The sequence below is a fragment of the Crocodylus porosus genome, unplaced genomic scaffold (assembly GCF_001723895.1).
Source record: "Crocodylus porosus isolate Cpor-Errol unplaced genomic scaffold, CroPor_comp1, whole genome shotgun sequence".
Lineage (NCBI taxonomy): Eukaryota > Metazoa > Chordata > Crocodylia > Crocodylidae > Crocodylus > Crocodylus porosus.
Window position 1 is genome coordinate 42,926,295 of NW_017728907.1, and position 7,937 is coordinate 42,934,231.

General features: G+C 41.4%; 1 protein-coding gene and 1 long non-coding RNA gene across 2 annotated transcripts in view; both read right to left on the reverse strand.

Annotated features, from left to right (window-relative positions):
• The window catches only part of AK5 (adenylate kinase 5), a 148,711-nt gene that overhangs the window by 100,033 nt on the left and 40,741 nt on the right, over positions 1–7,937 (reverse strand). The window lies entirely within an intron of this gene.
• Positions 629–7,937, reverse strand: part of LOC109307365 — a 19,899-nt gene continuing 12,590 nt past the window's right edge. Inside the window, exons 2-3 of the long non-coding RNA XR_002100247.1 lie at positions 4,704–4,712; positions 629–639 (exon numbers count right to left, since the gene is read on the reverse strand). This is a non-coding gene — a long non-coding RNA (uncharacterized LOC109307365). The remainder of the gene's footprint in view (positions 640–4,703; positions 4,713–7,937) is intronic.

Sequence of the window (7,937 nt, forward strand, 5' to 3'; positions counted from 1 at the left end):
TCCCCCCCACCCCGGCTGGACAGCTTGTCCCCGCCTCAGCCCCAATCCGTCCCTCGCTGTGGGGGCATTGATCTACGCCCCCATGTTCCTTCCCCCCACTCTGTGCACCACAGCAGACTTACCAGCTGGAGGCACCTGTGTCCAGCATAGTTGAGGACTGCCTGTATAGTCTATAGGCAAATCTACAAATTGGTGCCGAATCTTCAAATCCAAATTGGCCGAATTGAATTGGGACAGTGATTCAAATCACTTAATTGAATCACTGTCCTTCCTAATTGGCCAAATCTAAATCCAAAGCAAATAATTGCTGCTTTGCACAGGTCTACTGAAAGTGTTCTGTATTCTGGTTCTGTATTCTGCAACATTTGAAAGTACCTTTCCAACATCAAGTCTTAAGTGTGTTGCTTGTTTTGTCTTTAACTTTTTTTCTTCTGTAGTTGTAAGCAGAGATACACTGGGATTCTCAAATACAGTTGATTTTATATGGGCCGTTTGGTAAGGAATGTCTGACAAAAGTGCACTGTCTGATTCAGACGCAGTGACTGCTGAAGAAATTGGTTTTAGAATCTTCAGGGAGTTCTGCAGCTGAACCCAGAAGACATCCTCATCAAGTACAGTGTTCTTTACACTTTTGGGTAACTTAAGATCCTCAGTTCCTACTGTTTCTTGAAGAGCTTTGTTTTTTAGTAAACTTTAAAATGAGATCATGACTCCACCACATCTAGTTTTACTACAGAATTTGTGTGTCACTATTTGACTCTTTGTATCCTTTTCATAGTTTCATAGTTGGTAGGGTCAGAAGCAGATCATCAAGTCCAACCCCCTTCCATGAGCAGGAAAGAATGCTAGGGCCAAATGACCCGAGCTGGGTGATTGTCTAGCCTCCTTTTGAAGACCCCCGGGTTAGGAGCAAGCACCACTTCCCTTGGAAGTTGGTTCCAGCTCCTAGCTGCCCTGACTGTGAAGCGGTACCTCCTGATATCTAGCCTGAATCTGCTTTCAGTCAACTTATGGCTGTTATTCCTTGTTACTCCCAATAGTGTTTGGGGGAACAGGGACTCTCCCATTGCCTACTGGTCCCCCTTGGCAAGTTTATAGATGGCTACCAGATCCCCTCTAAGCCTTCTCTTATGGAAGCTGAACAGATTCAGGTCCCATAGCCTCTCCTTGTAGGTCCTACCCTGCTGCCCCCTGATCATGCGAGTGGCCCTCCTTTGGACCCTCTCCATGTTGTCCACATCCCTCTTGAAGTGCAGCGCCCAGAACTGGATGCGGTACTCCAGCTGTGGCCTGACCAGTGCTGCATAGAGGAGGAGGATCACTTCCTTGGACCTGCTGCTGATGCATCTATGGATGCATGACAAGGTGCAGTTAGCCTTCCTGACTGTGTCCCCACATTGGTGACCCATGTTCATTTTGGAGTCTATAATGACTCCAAGATCCTTTTCTACCTGTGTGCTGACAAGAAGGGAGTTCCCCAGCCTGTAGATATGCTGCTGGTTCTTCCTCCCCAGGTGTGATATCTTGCACTTGTCAGTATTGAAACCCATCCTATTCTCATCCGCCCACCTCTGTAACCTGTTCAGAGCTAGTTGCAGCCTGTCCCTCTCTTCTAGCATGCCCACTTCTCCCCACATCTTAGTGTCATCTACGAATTTGAACAAGGTGCTTTTCACCCCCTTGTCCAAGTCACCGATGAAGATATTGAACAGTGTGGGCCCTGCTTTCTGCTTGCTTCTCCTTAAAGACTGCATCTACAATATGAGTAGCTTTTACATGTTTTATAATTTCTTTTGCTCTTCTGTAGATCTTTTGCAGCATTTCCAACTTCATGATGTCATTAAGAAGCAAGTTTATCCCATGCAATGCACATCCTATTGCAGTAATATGTAGGTATTTATCCATTATGATCTCCCATGTTGCTTTCATGTTACTTCCATTGTCAGTCAGCAAATCAAATACTTTACCACTCTCAGTCTTGTGCAGGACTTCACATATTTTACTACTAACATACTCTGCAGTATGGCAGTTCTCTCCTGTTTCGATGCTTCTGTAAAAAAACTGGTTGAGATGTTGTTATCACAACGCTTATGATTCCATCTCCCCGCACTTTTGTCCATCCATCTTTAAGTGCTGCAAGACACAGTGCTTCATGGATTTTTCCTTGCACAGATTGCATTACACATCCATAGTCTGACTCTAAAAGAGGCTTGCTCAAAGAATGTCTGCTGGGCAAACGGTCTGAGTAATTTAAAAGCTTCCTGCCAGTATGCATTTTCAGTTCTTGACAGTGGCATCCCATAGGACTATATTGCTCTTGCAAGAGCTTAATCAATTTTTTCCTGATCTTCAGGTGTCATCTTGTCCACAAATGAAGCTATTGAGAGTCTTTTATATACAGTTGGTTGTAATATTTGGTTACTTGAGGATGTTGATTGGGCAACCCTTTGTGATGCTGATGTTATAGTAGAAAAAGCAGCAGTAAGAAGACTTCTGGATCAAGAACGTTAGAAAGAGCTACTTGCACTTTCATCATTATGATCTACCTCTTCCTCACTTACACCCATGAAGGATTTTTTAATGTCTTCAGGCTACTTCTTACATGCAAGGATGTGTTTGGTCATCCTAGTAGCTTTTGGAAACGCATATTTCATTTGACAGTATTTGCAAATCACATTTTTTTCTCAGAATAACTTGCAGAATGGAAATGCTTCCACATGCTAGAAGTTGGTCACACCATTTTTCTGAGGAAGGAAAAAAAGAAAACTGTAATTTAGTGGCTAGCTTGCATATACAAACACTAAGCTACAGCATGTACAGATTTAGTAATGGATGGAGGAGAGGCCTCCTCAGAGTTAACTGTGAACAACTTCCCTGCCTTGCAGGCTGCACTTCACTGCTAAGGTTGGGTGATTTGTCACAAAACATCAGATTTATAGAAATTCAATTATGAATTACATAGGTTATAAAAATATACTAATGCAGCTAAAATATAGTTTAATATACTGAATTCAGAGAAATTTAAACTCTTACCTTTCAATAAAGAAGTATACTTTCTTTCAGCTCCTTTGTGCTGCTTCTGTACGTCTGTGGATCTCAAGGTCACAGGCCAGGAGGAGGCAGGTTCCTTCCAACTCTAAAACCTTTAGACTTGTTCTGTCTCCTCTCCTGAGGCTTCTGAGCAAGCACGGCAATAAGCTCCTGGTTTCTAATTTATACAGGAACAAATGGATGCTGCTGCCAGTGTCCACTCCCAGTCCTTTGAGGCCCAGTCAGGAGGACATGAGCAGATCCACCAGCCTCTAGAGCAGAAGTCAATAATAGAGGAAGTCCACAAGCAGAGAAGGCACTGAATCCTTCTTCCTTATCTTGTGAAAATAGCAGTGCCCCCTGGGACAGAAATGCATCTTGCTCTTGTATTTGAGAGTTGTACTGTACTGCTTGTCCTCAGTGTACAGGAATTGTAATGATCTGATACTGTAGATAGTCTTACATAAAAGTCTTTCTGTTACATAGTTATTAGAAAACATTTTGGGGGAGTAAAGGGCAGCAATATATAAACACCGTGTCTTAAACATTTTATTCATCCTTCTAAAAGAAAATATTTCATAAGAGGTTTTTAAAATTTTTTTCCAAAATTTTTCAATTTGTCCAATTTTGGGGGGAAAAAAAGTCCTGGGGAAAAAAAATGGAAAAGAACCCCATGTTTTTCCTGTTTTTTTTCTATTTTTTTCCTCCAGGTCTTCACATATCTAGTGATGCCTAACTTGTAGACATCTAAGTACTAACTCTAAATGCCAAAATAAACAACAGAAAGCAAACCACAATATTGATTAGAATATTATGTGATACACCTATTAAGAAACAGCTTGTAACTGATGGTTTGGTCAGTTTATTGATATGTTCCAGCCCTGTAACTAAGTTCATAACAATGGGCAACTTAGTGATCACTGGAAAAACTGTGCCATTCAGACAAGTAAGGCACACTGCTCTACTCTCTTCCACCAATTTAAGACACATTTTTTATAACTAAGTTTCATAGGGGATTCTTCTGTGATAGTTGACAGCTATTAGGCATGCTTTATGCCTAATTAGGGCAGACAGCTGTCTAAGCCATTCACCTTGCTGATAACTATTTAACTTCTCTATTTGCGCACATAAACCCACTTCCACCTCCAGCTGCTTTTGGTGGTCCCTCTCTACTTCTCTTACCTGAATGGCATATTCATATTTTGCAAGGGAGTGGTACACTCTTTAAAAAGAAAAGTGAGATTATCATAAAGACATTTTAGTAACATTAGTGTTGCCTGCCAAGGTGTGTTGTTCTAAACAGTCCTCCATACTTCCTCTTTTTGATATTTTTTTCAAAAGAGCATTACATTAAAAATGGTCATTTGATGAGTTCATTTAAAGATTTCTTAATAGCATGGTTCACATGGGAAATAGTTTGCTTACATAGAACTATTATAGCAAAGACAGACCAGACCTCATCCTGTGTCCGTTGTAGTCAATAGCAAAACTCCCATTGTCTTTGGTACCATGGCTTTCATGATTTCTCATCTTTTTCTGTCTCTCTTGGGAGGGGAGCCAGGTATCCAAGAAGAGTGGTTGCTCCTTAAGGAGACAATCCTCCAAGCCCAAAGGGAGGTAATCCCAACACGGATCAAAGGGAGCAGGAGGGTGCAAAAGCCCCCGTGGGTCACCAAAAGCATCTGGGAATGTCTCCTAGTTAAAAGGGAGGCATACACCCAATGGAAAGGAGGGGCCATCAGCAGGGAGGTCTATACTGTGGTTGCTTGGGGATGCAGGGGAGCAGTCAGGAAGGCCAAGGCAGAGATGAAACTGGGACTAGCAAGGACAACAAGAAGTGCTTCTTTAAATACATAGGGGACAAAAAGAAGGTACCGGGTAATGTGGGGCCCCTGCAAGACACGCTAGGAAATTTGGTCATTACACCAGATGACAAGGCTAACCTATTTAATGACTTCTTTGCCTCCATTTTCCTGAGCAAGGACCAGATCAGCCCCCCTCAGGCCCCAGGGGAGGTGTACCTAGGCCAAGGGTCAGTGAGGACCTAGTCAGGGAACTGCTGGAGGGACTGGATGTATTTAAATCAGCTGGTCCAGACGATCTCCACCCCAGAGTGCTGAGGGAATTACCTGAGGTCATTGCGGGACCCCTGGCATGGCTTTATGAGCACTCGTGGTGCTCTGGTGTGGTGCCAGAGGACTGGAAGAGGGCCAATGTGGTTCCCATCTTCAAAAAGGGGAGGAAGGAGGACCTGGGAAACTAGGCCAGTTAGTCTTACCTCAATCTTGGCCAAGCTTTTGAGAAAATTATTCTGGTGCATGTCCATGAGGGACCAGCAGAGGAGATTATGCTTAGGGGCAATCAACATGGGTTCATTAGCAGCAGGTCCTGTCAGACCAACCTGGTGGCCTCCTACAACCAGGTCACCAAATCCTTAGATGCAGGGGTAGCCGTGGATATAGTCTTTCCGGACTTTCGGAAGCCTTCGACACAGTCTCTCAACCCGTTCTCATTATAAAACTGGGGGACTGTGATGTCAACACCTATACAGTCAAATGGGTCGCCAACTGTCTGGAGGGCCGCACCCAGAGAGTGGTAGTGGATGGATCATTTTCAACCTGGAAGGATGTGGGCAGTGGGGTCCCCCAAGGCTCAGTCCTCGGGGCCCGCACTGTTCAACATCTTCATCAGTGACTTGGTTTTCGGTGGTGCACACTGTCCCCACATGTGCCTCTCCACCTTTTTTTGTGTAGGTTTTTTGACCCTGGGATCTCCCTGGGTCAACCACACCCCCATGCCCCCCATGCTGCTACCTTGCAGTGCAAAAAACACCTAAATGTGAGGTATGTGGTACTGCAGACCTGTCTGTGGCATCACATACTGCAAAGCCACGCTTGTCTGGACCTGGCCTATGAGTTGATGTTATCTGATGTGCCACTATGCAACATGCAGAATGCTTTGGTGACAAGACTAATGGAAACATGATGCAGTGTTATCTTATTTGTAAATTATCATATCATTTAAAGTAATTATATTTATGATTTCCTGTTGCCAGTGTTTATCCTTTTCTGAATGCTTTTTTGTTTTTAATCTTTTCCAACCTCCATATTTCTAGGCTTTTCAGTTTAGAATAATGATAATTTAAAGCATTTAAAACCATTTAACCAAAAGTTTCTCCTTGCAATTTGTAGTTCAAAGACTTCTCTTTCAATACTATAAAAGCTCCTTAACTGCATTATTCAGCTTGAACCATCTTTTAAATGTGTCATTTCATTTTTCAACAACAAATTAAGTGATACAATCTAGCAGAAAGGTTAAAGTAACAAAAAGACACTTAACTACTATCATTTCATACTTTAAAAAATGACTGAATTGTGAAAATTGGCTGCAGTGTAGTTTTTATGAATTCAAACTTAAAACAAAATCCCTAATTTTAATACATTTTATAAACTGTCAAAAATAATCTTTCAGTTCTCAGGGTAAAATTATATTCACAGATGTTTTTCGCATGGTAAAGAAATAAAGTATAATAGAGATGATTAGAAAATGGTAAAAATTCACCATTTCACTGAATAAGACTGATCACTGGAATATTATCAGTAGCTTAATACTGAAACGATTAATAAATTTTGCTCATGTTCCCTTCAATAAATCAGTATAAAGAAGGCCTTATTTTTTCATTTAAAAATAGGCCCTAAATTTCTAGCAATAACAAGGCATTTTACATTAAAGATTCTTCATTTCTGATGCCACATTTGAATCTTAAAACTTTGAAAAAAGAAATCCTTTTATCTAAGTGGAATTGTCGCTTTCCTGGTGGAGCTTAATAAACACTCTGTGTATAGCTCTGTTATACAATCAGTCTGAAGAACTCCAATCGAGATACTTATACTTAAGAACAATAACATGTTAATATTCTTTGTCTAATTAAAATTATATACTACTATAGAAAGATTAATAACTGTCAATTATGCCTTCTTGAATAAGAGATTGAGAACATTGGAAAAAAACATCAATAGCTATATAACTGATAACTTCTGTACGAGTGGAGACTGAATAGGCACTTCTGTTTCCCCTTCAATTATCAACTGTCATAAAATCTATTTATCACCATATTTCTTACCCCCTAATCCCTACAATTTTTGCAGCTTGAGAAGCTTAGAAAAAATTGGGAAATTTGCTAAGTTTCATTTTCTGTAAATTCTCTATTTGGGGCATTCTCTTCTTGAAGAATGAGTCCCACAAACTTATGAGGAAAAAGTGGATGGATAAGTTGTGTATGTAGAACAGCTTCTGGTAAGAAACTATATTAAATCTTTTGCTGAGATATGGGATGAATTTGACCTTCCAAAAACAGCTGAATATATGAAAATCAGTTTGAACTTGAGGCTTCAGGGATGGACAAATTCTCTAAATATACTAATTTTTGCCTTGAAATTTGTTTCTCTTCCCCATTCTGTGCCATCACTCTATAAATGTACAGTGTCACATAACAGACCTGGGACAGTCTGTTTAAAACTAAAGTGTAATGAAGACCTAGATTTCATAGATTTCATAGACAGTCGAGCTGGAAGGGACCCCGGAGGATTGTTGAGTCCAGCCCCCTACCCCAGGAGCAGGAAGCCAGCAGGGTTCATAGGATCCTAGCAAGATAAGCATCCAAATGTGTCTTGAAGGCATTCAAAGTGGGTGCTTGAACGACCTCTGGCAGCAGTCTATTTCAAGCCTTGGGGTCTTGGACAGTAAAGAAGTTATTCCTTATGTCCAGCCTGAATTGGTCACAGTGGAGTTTGTGACCATTTGATCTTGTCATCCTTTGGGGCACTCTGGTGAACAGATGTTCCCCCAGATCCTGATGAGCACCCCTGATGAACTTATAGGTGGCCACCAGATCACCCCTTAGCCTG